At 39.1% G+C, this 20,301-nt stretch overlaps 1 long non-coding RNA gene across 1 annotated transcript in view; it reads right to left on the reverse strand.

Annotated features, from left to right (window-relative positions):
- Positions 1-5,045: 5,045 nt before the first annotated feature.
- Positions 5,046-20,301, reverse strand: part of LOC138155371 (uncharacterized) — a 100,775-nt gene continuing 85,519 nt past the window's right edge. Inside the window, exons 3-4 of the long non-coding RNA XR_011166813.1 lie at positions 5,798-5,975; positions 5,046-5,169 (exon numbers count right to left, since the gene is read on the reverse strand). This is a non-coding gene — a long non-coding RNA (uncharacterized lncRNA). The remainder of the gene's footprint in view (positions 5,170-5,797; positions 5,976-20,301) is intronic.

Raw genomic sequence — 20,301 nt, forward strand, 5'->3', positions numbered from 1 at the left:
TTGCATTCAGTCAAAAGGCTTTATCTGAGAACCTAGAAGGCCACACGTGGCCTTGAAGCCACAGTTTCCCTTGAACTATACTGTCATCTTGTCTGAGTGAGGACAAAATTGGCCAGTGAATAGGAAAAGCCCTATATGGGGAAAGAGCTTTCCCTGCCTGGGGATAAGGAATTGAGTTTGTTGGAAGAGAGCAAGGTATGTGAATGGATAAGCTAGTCTGGACAGTTATCAGGATGCCTCTGAATCATCAGGATTCAAGAACTGCAGTGAGTAGAAATATCAGTTGCAGGGCAGTGTTGAGGACTAGGGGATTCTATATAAGATGGGGAACACAAGATGCAAGGCCTGGCAGGGAGCTGATCATTTTTATGATGCAACCTGATTCTCTAATACTAAGTCTTCTTATTGTAGTTACTTTCATTTTCCATACCTGGTTGGTCATGATGTTTCAATGGAATTACGGTCAGGATGTGCCAAGCCTCCTGAGTTGGCCACCTCCCCTCCCCCAAGCCCTGAATTTGTACAAGGAACAGCATAGCTTAGTCATGAAAAATATTAAGGAATAATAATACCTCAGTATTGCCATAGTTGGGGAAGAGTATAAATTGAAGAGGATTTCATGGTTGTTGTGTTTCTTATTGTCTTTTCTTTCAGTCCTGTCTGACTCTTCATGACCCTATTACCCCATTTAGGGTTTTCTTGGCAGAGATTCTAGAGTGTGTTTCGCCATTTCCTTCTCCAGTTTATTTAACAGACGAGGAAACTGAGGCAAACAGAGTTAAGTAACTTGGTCAGGGTCACACAGCTAGTAAGTTTCTGAGACCAGATATGAACTCAGAAAGATGAATCTTTCTCAGACTCCAGGTCTGGGCACTCTATCCATTGGACCACCTGGCTGTTCATGAGTATATCATTCAAGATCAGAAATTCAGGACCATTTGAAAAAATGCTCAACATCACTTTTGTGTGTAATTCAGATCTAATGAAATTGGTGTCTCTTCCAGAGTCCTCTTGATCACGCTTCCTTTAAAATACAGCTCTCAGTTGTTTCAGGCATGAGAATTTCCCCATGGCATTTGATCTGTGAACTCTTAGTTATTCACAAATCACATTAACATTTCATTTTTTCTGGGTTGCTCCCCTCCTCCAACATCACGCATAGGTCACAATTCTCTATGATCTTAGACCTGACCCAAGACAAAGGTTATTGACATGTGAGCTGATAAGTGCAATTATGTGTGCTGCTAACAATGGCTGGGCTAAAATTTAACCTGAATTATGATCTTTAGACAGAATGTTTATATTGTCCAGGTCAGGCAGCCATCAGATCAAGAAAAAGGTCAAGCACCTTCTTGGAAAAGTCAATTACATAGGGTCAGCTTAGTCACCTCCAATGACTTTATTTAGTTTTTGTAAGCCCAGTGCTACATTGCTAAGTGTCAGCTGCTGTTAGGATGTAGCCTTGAGCAATATAAAAGCCAAGCTATCATTCTCCTTGTTTCCTGTCTACCTGATAGCCAGCACAATTTAATTTGATTCCTGGTCACATCAGGTAGTAATGAAAGTATACTCATAATGGTTAGAAAGGATGGAGCAGAGCCCAATTGGGAGAGCCAGGAACCATTCCAGGAATACCATTTTATGTTCACTTTTGACTCTGAAAAGGCTAAGAACTCTTATAAACACTGGAAATTAAGTCTGAAAAAAAAAATCCATAGGAACCGACCTCCAGCTCCTTTCTAGAAGATGCGGCAACTTTTTCCAATAATCACCACAGCTGCCCACATCAAATGCATTATTAATCAGGCCTATAAGTGTGTTGGTGGCTTCAGGAGTTGGCTGTTTGTGCTAATGACCAGGCAAACTCCAAAGATGTGACAGGCAGAATTCTTGTAACAGCTTCAGTTTGCAGCCCCAAAAGTTGAAACGCTGCTTCATAATCTGCTGCTGGCCTGCTATCACTCTTGGAGACATGGCCCTATCTCTTTGCCTGTTGGAGTGAGTATATCACACTCCAGCTCCAGGGGGCAAATCTAATGATTTAATGTTGTAAGACTACTATAAACAATCCTTCCCCATGCACACCAAATTCAGTCACAGTTTTTTTTTTTAAATAGTGTTTTATCCCCCCCCCTCCATTATATGTAAAAAACAATTTTACACATTTTTTTTTTTAGATTTTGAGTTTCAAATTCAATCCCTTCCTCATTTTTCTCCCCCATCCCTGAAATAGTAAGCAATCTGATATAGGTTATAGATGTGCAGTCATGCAAAACACATTTCTATATTAGTCATTTTGAACCACAGAACTGGTTGGATTTGGATTTTGTATTTGATACCATCTTGAATTTGATACCATCAGTTTCTAATCTCAATGGAAGTTTCTTTGTCAAATGATCCAAGTAGAGGATTACATTAGGCATCAAGAGAAAAATAACATTCTTGACATCCTGATGAACAACTCAAACTTGGCAAACTTATGAATTGGGCCCTGCTAGAAGAATTCTCTAGCATGGGGTTGCCAGTAAAAGAGATAAACAAATCAGGCAGAAACATCAGCTCATTTAAGACAGGTCATATAGTACTGATACATTGCCACATCAACATTAGCCTCAAGAGAAATTCCTATGGAGCTAGAATTCAGTCCTATTTATAAGTATTATTTTTTTTAAATGAGGTTTCAATTTTTTAAAAAAAGAAGCTTGTTTCAGGGGCGGCCAGGTGGCTCAGCGAGTAAGAGCACTGGTTCCAGTGTTGGGATGACCTGGAGATTGAATCCCGGGCTCAGACACTCAGCACCACACCCAGAAATAACTGGCTGTGTAACCTTGAGCAAGTTACTTAACCCCGATTGCTTTAAAAAAAAAAAAAAAAGAAGAAGCTTGTTTCCTTTGACATTTATTAGATGAATGACCATGGGTAAATCACTTAAGATCTCTGAGTCTCAGTTATCCCATGTGTAGCACAAGGTTTGCCTTGCGAAGTTGCTATGAAGTACCAGTGAGGTAATGTACAGAAAGTTCTTTAGAAGTCTTAAAGTGTTCTATAAATATCATCTCAGTCATTGCTGTGGTAGTCATCACCATTATCCTCCCTGTCCCCCTCCCCCAGTCCCCAAAGGAGATGGGTAGTAAAGTGAATGAAATTCTCTTCTTTTGCTCTCCACCAGATTTAAATAGTTATATATGTCTGCTCGATGGACAAGTGCTGCTTGTGAGACAGTTTACAGTTTCAAGGTTTCATGGCATTGATTTTCAGAGCTGATGCTACAAAAAACCACCACAAAGAAAGGATGGTAAAAGTCGGAAAACAAAAGAAAGCTATTCTGTTTCCTGAAATGTCTATAGCAAATGAATGTGGTTATTGACTGTGTGTGTGAAAATATTAGCATCCAAAAAGTGAAATGATCCCTTACCCATCACTACATTAAAATGGTACACTGTATGTAAAAATATCATCATCATGACTAGGTCATGCCCTAAGGAAATCACCCTTTGGTTAGATATAAACAGAGGCAGGTATCAGTGGACATAGTAGCAGAAGCAGTGATTTATAGATGGACATCCAACCCTTCTGGCTCAGAAGGATCCATGTTTTAACTGCAGTGGGGAGATGCAAGGATCGCTTGCTTGGGTATCAGTTCATACTTTGAATGGCAGGGCATCTCTCTCTCTGCCATTTCATAGTGAGAGGGATCTTTTTTATCCCTTTGATTTCTCCATGGGGCATCTAGCCACCAACCATCCCCTGCAGAGTAAGAGCTGACCAACAACAAGGGAGAAGATCCTGAGGCAGGAGAGAGGGAAGGAGTTGGTATTCTTCATTTGACCATTTTGGTCACTATTTGTTTGGGGTGTGTACATTGGTCTTTGTAGCAAGTGTGTTAAACTTCTAAAGGACAGACAGTGTCTTACCTATTTTTGTATCGATTTTTTTTTTACTTGATTAATTAATGTAAATTATGTAAATGTAATATTTGATTTTTAGACCCAAGGATATCACAGTATAAGAGAAAGTATACTGTATTAGGGGATAGGAGACATAGGACTTAGTCCCTCCTCATCCTAAGTGTCTTGGCTGAGTCACAATATCTCTGACTCAGTTTCCTTGTCCATAGAAAAGGATATAGTAATACTCCCATTACCTACTCCATAGGGTTGATTGCAAACCTTAAAGTACTATATAATGTAAGCTACTTTGATTCCTCCTCTCTGGATCTCAATTGCTTGTGAAATTGAGACACAAACACTTTATTTGTGTCAGGATATTGGACCAGATAGTCAAGTTCCCTTCAAGCTGAAAAGCAGATGTATCAGTCACAATGGGCTTAATCTTGCTTCTTTCTTGTTAACTGCAGAGGAAGTCATGGGTTGCCAAAGGCAGCCAAATTTTCTTCTCTCTAAGAAGGAAGGAAGGAAGGAAGAAAAGGAGGGAAGGAAATAAACATTTATTATGTGCTTACTATATGCCAAGGTACAGTGTTTAGTGCTCTACAAATATTATTCCATTTGATCTTCACAACCACCTTGTGAAATAGAAGCTATAATTATGCCCATTTTATCACTGGGGAAATTGAGGCAGATAATGTTTAAACAATTTGCTGATGGTTACATAGCTAGTAAGTATCTAAAGTCAAATTTGAATTTAGATCTTCTGGGACTCTAGGTCCAGCACTCTGTGCCATTTAGATAAGTCTAAGGACTCTAGGTACAGCTTTGGTGTCAGACCCAAGGACAGAACAAAGTCCTGCGATAGATAAGTACCAAGAGAGCCAAGTCAACTTGCCAGGAGATCCCATTTGAAGTTAAATTGAGAGGCTGAAGTTATAAATTATCATCTGATTTCTTTTTTCTCCAGGTGTATTTCTGGTCAAATGTGTATGCTGCATCTGTATGGGTTGAGAGAGGCAAGCAGCATTGTTTGACCATTACATAGCCAATCCATATTTATCAGCAGCTTCCCACCTGGCTCTGGACATGGCAGCCAAAGTGATTCTGGGCACACAGAGTATGAGGAGTTACGAACATCCAAAAGCTCACCTTGCCAGACTAAGATGTTGCCCTTCTCTTGTTAGTCTGAGATTGGCCACTGAAGCTCCTTGATATTATTCTAAGTTCCTGTAACCAGTGATGCTTGGGTTACAACCACATGATTAGGGGGGTTTCCCATCTGGGTGATTAACAGATAGAGTAGGTTAGTATGATTCCAGTTAACTGTGCTTATGATCCCTTTCACCATCAAATGCAAACCCCCTCAACAAAGCCTTAATGCAAATTACTCATAGATTCCTAATGTAGTGAGACTTTGGAACAACTCCCATTTGCACTAGAACATTGGGTCCCTAGGGAATGAGGTTCTCAGGGAATGTGAGGGGAAAGAGGGAGTATTCCAATGCGCCCTAATTTATGTGCTTCAACCTATGATTATCAGTTGATATCAATTAGCCAACCAGACATAATTAACTTTTAGAAATGGGCATTTATTATGTTGGCTTAATAAGAACAGCTGGTATAAACATCTTCAAAAGTCTGTGACATGGGCGGCTAGGTGGCGCAGTGAATAGAGCACCAGCCCTGGGGTTAGGAGGACCTGAGTTCAAATCCGTCCTCAGATACTTGACACAATTACTAGCCATGTGACTTTGGGCAAGTCACTTAACCCCAATTGCCCTCCCCCCAAAACAAACAAATAAACAAATAAACAAAAGTCTGTGACATGGTCTCTCAAAAGCACATGCAAAGGTCAATGGAAAATGGGTTCAAATTTAGAAAGCACACATTGAAGAGAAGTAACTCACAGTTCCTTGTTGCCAGAAGTCCTCTTCTCCTCTTTGTGGGGAGAAGTTCCCCTTAGGAATGGTGAAGCTTTCTGCTGGTCTTCTTGTAGAGTCTCAAAACTGGCTTTTGATATGTGGTCTAGTTTATTCTTGACTCCCAAAGCAGTCACTGCTTCCAGCCATTGTAATCCTGGGGATGCTGCTAACATGCAAATTGGAAGTCCAAAGTTCGTAAGGTCTTTTTTTGGTCAAAGGAAATGAGAGGAGAGGATACAGAAGTTCTCCACCCCACAGTGATGCCCTCTCAGGGAATCATACCAGAGTGCTTCTGCCAATCACTGGCCAGACATTGCAATGTTCAAAGATAAATTAAATTGATAGTTTTATACAAGCTTCACAGGAGGTGACTGAGGTTCTCAGCCAATCTGAATATATCTCTTGTTACATTTAGTTAAAATGTCTTTGATTGATTGAATAAGGGTGTTTTCACCTGGCTGATGGATTAGGGTGATTGATTCAGTTAAAACCCATACTTACACTAGTATTAGCCTTATATTTATAGAATAATTCAGTTAGAAATACTGCTCCCAGGTAAAATCATGTGTGGTCTCATTAATCTCTGTTGTTAACCTTTTCTCAGAGTAAAAAATCTTCTGGAAGGTGTGCAATACACGTGTATATATGTGTGTATGTGCATATGTGCACACATATGGGACATGTCCATGCACATATGCATATATGCACCTGTGTGTATACACATACAAATACATTTATGTGTATACACATGTATAAATGCACATATGAATACCTAGATGTAGGTGTGTATGTGTGTGTTTATATCTATGTATGTTTTTGACTTTGGGATTTCAAGACAATTTGAAATGAAAAGTCCTCATAAGTAACTTTCTTTTGGTCTTTGATCTCACATACTTGATAAACATTCAGATGCTTTCATAGGACCCCACTAAAAATAAAATCTATATTTGTTCTTCCAAGGTCTTAGGTCCCAGGCTCTGCTGCATCCTCTTTTCCTCATGACAAGCAGAACAGAGAAAAAAGAAAAGGAAAAGTTTGGCTTTAGTATATTCCGCGTCTCCTCCAGTAACAGCTGTAACTACTTGCGTGGAATGAGGAGGTGTAGTTGCTGTCAAGCCTGCCAGCTAAAAAGTGGCCCCACTCCTGTGGCAGATGACTTGAAGCATAACTCTAAAGATCACAAGAACTCAAGAATTTCTGTGAAGGTTTTATGGATGAACATGAAAAAGATTCACACAGGAATGAGTGAACTGTGATCCCTGATGCAGAGTCTACCCATATTGATTAGATTGTGGATACATTGGAGTATAAGGCCACTTATTATTAGCACCTGAAAATTATTCTCTCCATGGTAGGCAGGCATTTATTTTGTGAAGACTCAGTCAACTAGCATTTATTAATTGCTTACTTTGTGTGGGGCACTGTGCTAAATGCTGAGATTACAAAGAAAGGCAAAAGATAGTTCCTATTCTCAAGGAGCCCATAGTCTAATCATGGAGAAGTCAAAAGGCATGTGCTATAATGAAGGCCCAAAACTTCTGCTGGATTTGAGTAATAAAGAGGGAACATAATTTTTTTTAACATAGGAGAAGAAATTTGAAAATTTTGCAAAGGTTGCACAGATGTCCTTTCCTTGCTCTGCACCTAACTGACCTTTTCTGACCCATGTAAATACCTGTCAACAAACACTGTTTAAGTACTTTATATGTGCAAGGACCAGGGTTAAATACTAGGGATGAAATGATGGAAAATGACAGTCTCTGCTCTCAAAGAACTTCTAGTCATTTGGGGAGAACATGCATTTGCATAAATGAATTTTGCACTTTTATCTTTGATCCTCACAAGCTGGATAAACTTTTAGGTCCTGTATGTGACTTCACTTTATTTGCCCTTCCAAGAGCTGAGGTCCTACGCCTTGAATCTTTCACAGGAATACTGACAAGAACAAATGAGGAATCCAGGTAAAGTTCTGTAAGGAGTCTTATGACCTCAGGCCACCCATCACACTTTTGGACAGCTCTGTCATGGGATGAAATATTAGTTTTATTGAGGAAGGTCCCCCATGAAGGTGGAAAGCTGAAGCAGGCACCATCCCTTCCCCACTTCATGCCTATTCTCTGAAGGGTTGTGGGGATCAAAAACCTTGGTGCCTTTCTCTATTCTTTTTTGTATCTGCTCCATTTCATTATAAGATAAGAAATAGAGCCTGTCTCCACTGCAAAAATGGGCAGCACAAAATCAACCCCAACTCACCCAGTATACACTGGGAAACCTAGGGCATGACTCTGCCAGGGGTTACTGGTTGTTACTGATAGCAAAGCAAGAAGGAGATGCAAAATGGATTTTTTTCATTTGTTCTGACAGGTGTGATTGAGTTTTAATTATGATAATACTTAATAGTACACAGATAAAATTGCTGTAGTACATCATGTTAAATTAATCGAATCCCTATAATGAAAGATCTCACTGCAACATTTGGCAGTTTTATCTTTGCAGAAGCACAACAAAAGATGATCAGGTTTTATGTGTGTTTGGGTAATGTGATGATTGCTTGGCAAGGCATCTGCAGCATGGTGTCCTCTCCCTCCTTTGTTCCTAAGGCTGTTGACTTTTAGATATTTGAGTGTGTTCTTCCTCACTCTGTGAGACACATTATCCCATTGGCATCCCAAATTCAGCATGTCCAAAACAGAATCTCCCATACCTCCCAGCTCAATCTGTCCCTCCTCCAAAGCTCCCTGTTTCTACTGAGGATCCCCCTATTCTTCCAGTTACTCAGGGGCACATTCCCTTCTCTCTCCTTGAGTCTTTATAACTGAGCAGCTGCTAAGTCATATCTATTCAATGCTCATACCACCTCTTGCATTTGTCCTCCTTTTTCCTTTCATATGGCCATCGACATAGTTCAGGTCCCTGTCCCCTCTTGCCTAGATTATTGTTCGAGACTGCTAATTGGTTGCTCTGCTTTTGATTTCTCCCGTTTTTAATCCACTATCCACATAACTGCAAGCATAATTTTCCTAAGGCGCAGATCTGACCATATCACTTCCTAGATCTATAATAACACTAATAATAGCTAGTATTTTTAAGGCACTTTATTATTATTTATTAAAACACTTTAAGTGCTTTTTGCAAAGCACTTTACATATTTTGTCTCATTTTATCCTCACAATAACCCTGGAAGGTGGGTGCTATTATTATTATTACCCTCATTTTATAGAGAGGAAACTGAGGCAGATAGTGGTTATGTGACTTGCTCAGAGTCACAGGCCAGATTTTGACTTGACTCTTCCTAACTCCAAGACCAGCATTTTATCCCCTATCTCAGAGTGGGGAACCTACAGCCTCGAGGCCAGATGTGGTCCTCTAGGTCCTCAAGTGTGGTCCTCTGACTGAATCCATATCCAAGCCATCATTTGTTCTGTGAAGTCTGCATTCAGTCACAGGGTCACACCTGAGGACCTAGAGGGCCACAGGTGGCCTTTTGGCCACAGGTTCAACACCCCTGCTTTGTGTCATCTAGCTGCACTGTCAAAAAACTTTTGGTGGTTCCCAATCACCTAGAGAATAAAAGATGAACACTTGACGATTTTTATGCTATTTAAAGAACATCACAATTTTGCTTCAATCTACTTTTTCTACTTCACTTTCTATTATTTCATTTTTACTTTCTACTTCCTAGTAAATCTGTTCTCTGAATTTGAAATGTCATATTCTACTACTTTGCACTGGTTAAAGCCATTGCCCTGTGACAGGAAAGCACTTTCTCTTCATTTCTCATCTTCAATTCCCAACTCAAGTGCCAGCTCCTCTCTGTAGCTGCCTGTGGTTTCCACCTTTAGCCTTCTCTCCCTCCTTGGATTACCTTGTGCTCATTTAGCTGTGCATGTACAATTGGAGTCTCTTGAAGTTTCAGGCTATTTCCTTTTTGACTTTATATCCCCAGAACCTAGCACAGGGCCTTGCATATGGTAGACATTTCATAAATATCTGTTCATTTGGTGAATTGAATGTTAGAACATACAGATCCCAAATCCTTGCATCACAAAATCTGAATTTTTAGGGTCTTAAGAAACAATTACCAAGTTTGAATCATACCTGAACAAGAACTACAAAATCCCTTCTAGTTGGTATCCAGCCTATGTTCAAATATGGAGGATTCACTACATTCCTTTTTTTTTTCTTTTTGGAAAGGGGAAGGCATGGTAATTGGGGTTAAGTGACTGCTTAACAACTAGTAAGTGTTATATGTCTGAGGCTGGATTTGAACTCAGGTCCTCCCGAATCCAGGGCTGGTGCTCGATTCACTGTGCCACCTAACCTCCCCAATTAACTACATTCCTAAAAGAGTTTATTCTGATTTTGGAAAGATAGCTGTATGATTATTGATTGAGCTGAATGAAATCTGTTTCCATGCAGCTTATACCCACTGCTCCTATTTCTTTCTTATGCAGCCAACCTGAATAAGTCTCATTTATCTTTTTTGTGACAATGCTTTAATTAATTGAAGACTGTTCTTGTGTTATGGGGTCTTCTCTACTCCAGGCTAAACATACCCCAAATTCTTTCAAATGATCTTCATAGGGTTTGTTCTCTAGTCCCCTCACTATCCTATCTGAAGTTCCCTGAATGAACCCTGGCACCGGTACCTTTAATACAAGAAATTGAAAAACTGGGGGAGGGTATAGGAGGGTAACTAATATGTTGAGAGGCTTGGGACCAGGCCATTTCTAGATCTGGAGATCTTCAGCCTGGGCAAGTGAAGACTCAGAGAGAGCATAATTGATGTTATAAAGTACATGAAGGCCTGTCATAGAGAAGAAGAAATAAATTCATCCTTCTTGGTCTACTGGCACATAGTAGGAATTGATAAATGTTTAGTAATTGATCAATTGATTGCTGCTTGTGGAAAGAACTAGGAATAATTGGTGGAAGTTGCAGAATATAAGCAGGTAGGTTGCTCAGTGGGTAGAGCTCTGAACCTAAATTCAGGAATACCCAAGTTCAAATTCAGCCTCAGACACTATCTGTGTGACCCTGGGCAAGTCACTATGCCCTTTTGTCTCTGTTTCCTCATCTGTAAAATGAGCTGGAGACAGAAATGGCAAAGTTCTCCAATATTATTACCAAGAAGACCCTACACGGAGTCACAGAGTCAGACGCAACTGAAACAACTGAACAATAACAGTAGAGTATAAAGGAAAAAAAATCCTAACAGTTATAAAAATGGAATGGATTTCCTTGGTTGATACTTAAGTGAAGGCTGACTATTCAGTTAGTATAGTGGAGAGATATCAGATTTAAAGTCAGGAAGACCTGAGTTCAAATTCAGCCTCCGACATTTATTAGCTGTATGACCCTGGGAAAAATCACTTAAATTTTCTATTTCTCAGTTTCCTTATCTGTAAAATGGGGATAATAATAACTCCCACCTTACAGTTCTATAAATTCTAGATATTAGTTTTGGGAATATTTCAAAGTGACTTATTGACTGAATACAAATGGAAGGGCCCTCAAAACTCCACGGAATCTATATGCTCCTCATCTCAAGGAGGTCAGTCAGGGTGAAAAGAAAACTTTGGTGCTATTGGTTAACGTGGTTGAAATGGGAAAACCTGGGGAGACAAAATGAATGTGGAAGTCTGGCAGAAGTATTGTCAAGATAGCAATCTGGGAGTTGAGAGACCAGGGGAGTGGAGCTGGGTACTGCCATAAATCAAGACCAATGGAGTGAACAATAACAACAACAAAAAGAGGTCTGAGGAGGTGGAAAGTCTGAGTCAGAATCATAGTTAAACCTGAAACACAGACAAACAGCCTGAAGAAAAACAACTACAAGGAACAGCCCGGGAGTGCAAGAACCCTTGACCAGCCCATATGGGGTGGCTTCCATGCCTCTTTCAGGGTCTCAAAGGGCAAATGCCTCAGAAGACTCTAGACTTGGTATTTTCCCAAGTAGTTTTGAAAGTGCTGTAGGTTCAGGCTTTCCTTATTTGTCTCTCTAGACAGACACCACAAATGCCTTGCTTATTATAAACAATGGATTTAATCTAGAGCTTGAAGGTATCTTCGAAATTAGCCTTGGTCCAGATTGGTTAAGGTTCAAGGTCGCATGGCTCAGTAGAGTTGGCATTCAAACTCACGTCCTTTGTCATAACTCTAAGTCCAATGATCTCTACCATATATGATGTATTATGCCATGCTTTCTTCATCCCTGAAGCCCCTCGTTCTATCTCTCCACTTCTTTACCACCTCCTAACCTACTGCTCATCATGTTACCTACTACCAGTGCTTTGCACACAGTGCAAGTGATTGTTGACTGATGAACTTTCTTGTTACTGGATGTTATGATTGTGGGTGTTGAAGGCAAGAGAGGAGATGGAGTGAGATACAAAGGTTTGAAAGTGATCCCACTATGCCAGAATGGTGACTGCAAAGAACAGCTGGGAGTCAGTGTTCTTTGTGGGGTTAGGGACTTCTTGTCTTTAAGGTTGGGGAGACAGTTAAATATTAGAAATGGGGGGAAGAGAGACAGCAGCTCTAAGTTTTTCCAGATAGGAGGTCTCAGAGATGGCATTAAGATGATGACAAAAAGAACGAAGCCTGCTGACCTTTGCTTCTATCAACCTCAGAAGGAACCCTGGAGTAGTGGAATCAATTCCAAAATGGATTTAATGGCTTACAATGGAATTAAGCTGAGCTCCTTTGAGCTCTCTGGCATTCCTTTATGCTGAGGTTTCCCATAGAAATAAGGAAGTAAGTTGGCTTATCCAAAGGCTCAAATATAACTCTAAAAGATATCAGAGGGGTGACTGGCCCTCCTGAAAGAAGTGGGATTTCATACTAACACAACCCTTCCTATTTTGACCTCTCAAAAAAATAAAAGAAAGGTTCAAAATTATTGTAATTATTTTGAATTATGGCTAAGATATAATTTTCCATAAAAATACAGCTTTTACTAGGTTGTATTTAAAAGATTGGTGGCTTTCCTCCTTTTCTTCTCTCTTTGTCCTTACTCTTGCCTGTTGCCTAGTAAATAGTTCAAGCTTCTTTGCCTACCATTCAATGTCCTCATGGCTCCAATCATACCTTTCTAGCCTTATTCCATACTTTTCTACTCTACATATTTTAGTTTAGCTAAACCTGATTATTCTCTACCTCATAAAAATGTCCACTGATTTCATGCCTCTGTGTCTTTATTCAAGTCTTTATTCATTGTCCACGTGACCTATGAAACTTGTCCTTGAAAGACTAATTCAGATGTCAACTCCTTCAGACTTCCATTACCTCCCCAGCAGTAAGGTTCATTGTCCCCTCAGCTCTCACAGAATACAAAAAGCAGAACTTTTAGGGCTAAGGAGGTGATGGTCCTGTTCTCTGCCCTGCACAAATCACAACTGTAATTTTGTTTCCAGTGATGGGTGCTGCGTCTTGTGGGGGGCAGGAATTTTAAAAAGGGAGAAAGACAGGCACAATGATAAAGCATCTTGAATTCATGCCATATAGGAATTGTTTCAAAGAAATGGGAATGGCCTGGCAGAGAGAGAAGACTTCTGGTAGGGGAGGAGAGGCATGATTGTTGTCTTCAAGGATTTGAAAGAACTTCTCATAGAAGAGGTATTTAGCCTTGTTCTGTATGGTCTAAGAAAACAGAAGTAGGAACAATGGGTGGAAACTGCAAAGAAGCAGATGGTCCCAATGTAAGAAAACATTTCCTAACTATTAAAGTTATCCCCAAATGGAATGTGTGGTAGGCTTTGGGAAGCAGTAGGTTCCCCCTCGCCAAAAGCCTTCATGCAAAGGCTGAATGATAACTTGTCATGTGAGTTGAATGTTGTAGAGCAGATTCTTTTTCAGGTACAGATTTTATATTTACAACTTGGAGATTCTATGAGAATTTTACAGAGGTCTATTTAGAGCACTTTGCACTTATCTCATGTATATATGTATTATTTTGTTTGTGTATTTGTCATAATTCTCTTCTAGACTGTAAGATCTAAGGGGGTAAGGATTCTGTCTTTCTGGACTTTATCTCTCCATTGTTGTACACTGAGTACAGTGTTGTTTTTGTTCAGTCATGTCAGACTCTTTGTGACCCCATTTGGGGTTTTCTTGGCAAAGATCCTGGAGTTGTTTGCCCTTTCCTTTTTTAGCTAATTTTACAATTGAGGAAACTGAGGCAAACAGGTTTAAATTACTTACCCAGAGTCATACAGCTAGTAAGTATCTGAGGCTAGATTTGAACTCAGGAAGAGGAATGTTCCTGACTCTGGGTCTGGTGCTCTATCCACTGTGCCACCTTAGTAATGTAGTTACTCATTAAATGATTGTCAGGTTAAATTATTCCTAGAGTAGCATCTGTATAGACATTTGAAGAGGGTAATTACACTAAAGTATTTTAGCATTCAGAATAAATGCCTGAATTGGGGATGAGTGACATCTTCCTCTTACTGTTTTAATCAATTTTCCCTTATTGTGGCATTAGTATACACGATTTCCATCTTATTTACTTCAGGGGAAGTTCTATGTTTTGCTCTATAAAAGTCAGTCCTTGTTGATTTCAATGGGGGCATTTTGTTCAGCCAAATGTTTACTTAACGTGCTGCCAGTACATTTACTGAAACCATGTCCACTCATCAGAGATAGTTTCTGAATTCCCAAATTGAGATTTCATAGAACTAATTCTCTCATCTGATAATATCAGTTGTAGCTCAACAGAAAGAGTCAGAAAGACCTGGGTTTAAAGCCTACTTCAGTTAATGACTTATTTTTTTCCAATGCATAGAAACCTTTCTTAGTCTCTTCTGACTTTCCAAGTCTACCAGAAAACACTGGTTGGTACCCTGGGAATCACTTAGTCTCTATGTACCTCTATTTCTTCATTCATGAAACAAAAGGTCACCTTGATGACCTCTCAGTTCCTTCTAGCTTTAAATTTACAATCCTGTGACTTAACCCAGTATTTTCCAGGCATTTTGAACTAGTGTAAATCTTCCATCTTGTCCCAATCTCACTTTGACAAAGCATTGATGTGGCAACATTTTTTTTCAATGAATCTCTGGAACTTCCCTGTGGAATCTTGCATCTCAACAGAAACTTTCCAATTCTTTGTCATTCTATCCTCCTCCACAAATCCCTGTTTCTCTGAATATGGAGTACTTGCTAGTTGCTGGAGACTTTTTTTCTCCTTGTCCAATCTCTTCCAAGGTAACTCTAATACTGCATTTTCCTGCCTTTGTGTTGTTACTTACACTGTAATTTATGCCCTGAATGACACCTCTCCTTCTACCCATATGAACACTATTCATTCACTAAGACCTAGCTCAAATGCCACTTTCTCTACAAAGCTTTCTCTCATCTTCCTCATGAATAGACTATCAGTCCTTCCTCTTTCCTTATTGAAAACTTAGTTTATTTCTGTATCATGCCATCATAAGCTGTATTTTATATTTTTAATTCAATAGTTTGGTAGGAGTTTAATATTGAGTTTCACTTTGATCAATTAGATTTTCCAACTATTTTTATTTAATAAGTGAGTTTTCATGCATATAATACATTTTTAGTCACTTCTTCGATACTGTCATTTGTTTATTACTTTGCAAATGATTCCCCGCTTCTACATGCAGTTTTGTAGTATAGAACTTTGTTTATGTTAGACTTAACCCCTTAAGGGTAGGGGATACATCTCATTCACTTTTTATGCTCCAAGGCTCAGCACAGTGCTTTATACAGATTCAGATAATCAAATGAATCTGATCAATCTGTAATCGATCCATGCATGCACATTCTTTGGGACTTTTGCTCATGACCTTCCACAAATTGACCACGGGAGATTTTCTCAATGTATTATAAGCTTTTCTTACTTTATCATGACATTACTGCACTCTGGTTATCCATATTGTCATCCTTAACCAAGTGACTAGTTGGACTTGTCTTCCTATCACATAAGTCCTTGATAATATCTTTATTCCTGTTCTTAAGAGTTCCTCATTGGTTATATGATACAATCTTCTTAGGACTACCTGGTACCACCCCCTTGCCCTTGGAGTGACAACAATTTTTACTTTGAGTCTGTTTACTTCAGTTTCCTCATCTCTAAAATGAAGATAATAACCATCTCCTAGGAATGTTGTGAAGATAAAATGAAGAAATATTTGTAAAGCATTTAATATAGTGCCTGGCATATAAGTAGGTGTTAGATAAATTACTTGTTAATAATAATGCTATGTTTTACTTGGATAGTTGTATTCCATGTTTCACTACCATACAAAATACTGGTAGAATGTTGCTATTAGAAAGATGGGCCTTTGCTTTCCTGGGAAAATTGGGGTCATTACAGGAGCTTTGTAATTTCTCTAAGGTAATCCAGCCTGCTTTCCACCTATACTTCAAATTTGCAACAAGCTCACTGTCCATATATTCTGTCTCAGACATACATTCAAATGGAGAAGTAATATAGATTTTTCCATCCAAAGGCATATTGAAATAAGGGCAATAACCATTCTTCATGCTTGATCGTTTTCATGTGGAATAGTCATAGATCTCTTCTAGGAGACTGTAATATTCTGGGACTTGATACAGTCAACCCAATGTCATCTGGAAACAAGAGGACCTCAATATCTTATAGAGAATCCCTCTTTAATTTGTATTCTGCACTGGATCTATTCTATCACCGTGGTGCCCACCTTTGTCAAGCATACATCTCCTTTATGTCTCGCCTGAAGTCAACTACCTAAGGGTCATTTAACCTAGTTATTTGTACCATGTCTCTCAAAGAATCCTAAAGGATTTTGATATATGGTTGGGAGACATTTTGTTGTTGAAGACCTTGTAAAGTAACATTTTACTTCAGAGGTAGGGAATAAACATTTATATGGCACCTACTATGTATCAGGCACTGTTCTAAATGCTTTACAAATTACAGCTCTGGGAGTTGCAATGTTTTTGTGATCCTCATGTTACAGTGGAGATAAACAGAAGTTAAGTGACTTGGCCAGGGTTACACAGCTAGTAAGTGTCTGAGGCCAGATATGAACTTGGGTCTTCCTGAGTCCAGGTCTTGTGCTCTCTTTACCACATCATCTAACTGCCTTAGTCTTACTGCCATGGTTTTATTGAGTCAATTCTTTCTTGAAATCAACAAACAATAATTGCAATGGAATTTCATATGCTCTAAATCTTTTCATTAATTGTGAAAGGATAAAGATGTGTGCAGTATTAAAAATCCCCTTTAAAAGTCTAATTTTCTCCTATCAATATCTTCATAGGGAAGGTCTTTAATTTTTCTATAGATGACTGACACATGATTTTTGTATGGGTGGAAGCATATAAGTCAGAAGTTATAGAGGTTTTCTTGGTTGCCTTTATTTTAGGTGTTGTTAAAGTCTGATATTTTTCACCTTAGAACTTTTCCTTCCTTCAGATACTTCATATATCAATCTCCTAAAGCCCACAGAATTATATCATATTACATGTCTCTTTAAATATATACTAGGTCTGACCTGGTTGCTTTTCTATATTTGGATTCTTTAGTGTTTTCTCCTTCTTAAGCATCTTGAGGAGAGTGATATTAGGGTCCAAGCAAGATAAACAGTTACCTTATTTTTGATGGAGAAAACATCACATTATAATGATTAAAAAATCCAAAAAACAAACCTTTTCCATTTTTTTTCCTCTGGTTGTTGTCCTGTTTTCATCCTTAAGCACACTTGGGATGACTTCTTAGTTGGATATCTAGCCAAGCCTCCTTTAAACTGGTTTTATTCTTCTCTGCATCTCTCTGCTTTATAAAATAATATTTCCTATAACTGCTTATCATTCTTCTCCCAAAGATTTTCTAAATGAGTTTATACTCTAATGTGTTGTGACCAGGCATGACAGTTATTAAGTGAGATGTTTGTTGAAAAAGGTATTTTCTGATCTCCTGTTGTAATTTATTTTCATTGGTAAACTAGTTGTATATATTTTAGGCATTTGATAAATATTTGTTGAATTGTATTCAATCAGTGGTTGAATGCTCATGGGGATCCTAGAGTTTTCCCCACTGAGATGTCCAGGTTTTACACTTTCTATAAGGAGGTGAGATATTCAATTCCAGTATTCCTGATGTTAATCAAAGTCAATATCTACTTTTAAAAAAATAGATATATAAAACTGCTTCTCTGGGGGAAGTTCATAGATTTCTTTCAATCATATTTATCAAATAGACCTTAACAATCAGAGAGTTTTAACAGTCATCAGGGGAAACATTCATATAATTAAAAAAATAAATAGGGGTCTAGACCTTGATCAGACCTTACCTCCTGAGGAACACTTCCTCTGATACAAAATAAGTGGATTCTAGTTACTGATGTTTGGCCATCTGCTTACAAACGTAATGAATAATGAAATCTTCAAATAGAGGAGAAAGGTTATGTAGAACAGCAGGTAGAATCAGATTTGAATAGCTCAGATTTCACATACATCATCTCATTGAAGTTTCAAAAAACCCTATGACTGTACTGTACTAATAGGACAAATAGTAGTATTTACATTTTATAGAGGGAAAAAAAACTGAGGCTAGGAGAGATAGATAGGCTTGCCCATGTCTCTATAACTAGTAAGTGGCAAAGGTCAGATGTTCTGACTTCCAGGGTCACTTGGTAATAACGGTGTCTATTTTCCAATCTTTTACAATTGCAAAGGCATTTCACATACTGTTTTAGACTAGAAATACTTTCCGACCCCATATTTCTCTGTCCCACATGCTGCCTATATTCTAACCCCTCCCCATCTTACCTGATGTTTCCCGCTCCCGTCCTTTCCCTTCTTCCCCATTCCTTTTCTATAACTCTCTATATAGGAGTATAGAATCAATGACAAAGGTCATCTGGTCCAAACCCTTTTTTTCACAGATAATGAAACTGATACATAGAGAAGTCGAATAACTTGGATGAGGTCAATGGACAGAGTGGGGATTTGAACCCTGGTCATCTGATTCCATGCCTGGAAGCATCTAGCTTGGAAAACTCCAGTTTTCTGGCTTATTGGAATCTCTCTTCCTGAGTTCTTAGAGGGAGGACAGCAGTAAGTGCTGGCTGAGTAGGACCCAACCCATTCTTTGAGAATGACTAAAATGCCTTGAAGATACTGTATCCATGGGGTGAAGATGATCCAGGAGTCTCTGTGAAGACTTGATGATGAATAGTTGTTCATATATTCATTGTATAGCAATGTAGCAGGTAAGAAAAAGAGAAAGAGGTTTTCTTTCATAAGTGGGGTCCTACTGCAAGCAGACAATGCTCTCTTAACCACTGCAATATGTGTTAGAGACAGCCAAGAGGTTAAGTGCTCTAAAAGAGGAGACTCACTTTAATGAAATATAGTGTAATAAGAAACTGGGGAGTAGCATAAGGCAGAGGGAAATGTGAGTACAGAAGAGTGCAATAATCAGAAAGCTGGCTTGAATATAACCGTACTATGAGCACCACAAGGGTTTTTTGAATAAATGAATTATAAGAATACCATAGCACACATTTTGGTGTGGACAGCACATAATTAAACTTAAAAAATGATCCTCATTTTAAAAGAACTTATTTTTGGACACATTTTATGAGAGTACGTGTCCTTAATCTCCTGTGCATGTACATGAAATGTGTAGGTCCCTATTATTTTTGGAGCTAAAAGGAGGCTTAGTTGAACACTAGTTTAACAGTGTGGAGGAAAGAGGATTTGAATTTAGACTCAGAGGATCTAGGTTGAAGTTCTGCCACTGTCAGTTAATATCTGGGTGTTATGGACTTGTTGACGTGAAAAGAGAGGGCTGAACTGGGAGGAGCTGGTGACATAAATTTAGAGAGACACAAGAAAAGAGAGAGGAAGAAGAACTTTTTGGAAGCAGCACCTTTGGAGGCAGAGAGAGACTGAGAGGATTGCTGAGGGCCACTTTGACTTTTGCCCAGGACTTTTGAGAGCTGCCACCCAGAGCTGCCAAGGACTGAGGAGACATGGCTGTTATGCTGGTATTTTGTCTGCCTGTTTTGATGTTGTTTTGCCAGATCTGTCCACTGGTGAAAGACAGTCCTGTTGTTGCAGAGGCTTTGGAACCTTGCTGTTGGTTCAGAGCTCCAGAGACTGCTCTGCAGACAGAGAGTGAATTCTGTCCACTGGTGAAGGACAGTGCTGTTGTTGCAGAGGCCTTAGAACCTTGCTGTTGGTTCAGAGCTCCAGAGACTGTTCTGCAGACAGAGAGTGAATTCTGTCCACTTGTGAAGGACAGTGCTGTGGTTGCAAAGGCTTGGAACCTTGCTATTGGTTCAGAAGCCCTGAAGAAGGATTTTCTTGTTGTATGTTTACAGAAATCCTGGAAGAGAGTTTTGCTAATGTTTTCAGGGGTCCTAGGACTATTCTGCAGACAGAGAATGAATTAATGAAGAGACTGGCAATGTATCTTGTGGCCTTGCTAAGCTTTGTCTCCCCAGGAACAAAGATTGCTGAGAACTTGCCTCATG

This window comes from Petaurus breviceps, unplaced genomic scaffold, assembly GCF_028583685.1.
Source record: "Petaurus breviceps papuanus isolate PSGF00001 unplaced genomic scaffold, PetGlider_PUasm1.0 91133, whole genome shotgun sequence".
NCBI lineage: Eukaryota > Metazoa > Chordata > Mammalia > Diprotodontia > Petauridae > Petaurus > Petaurus breviceps.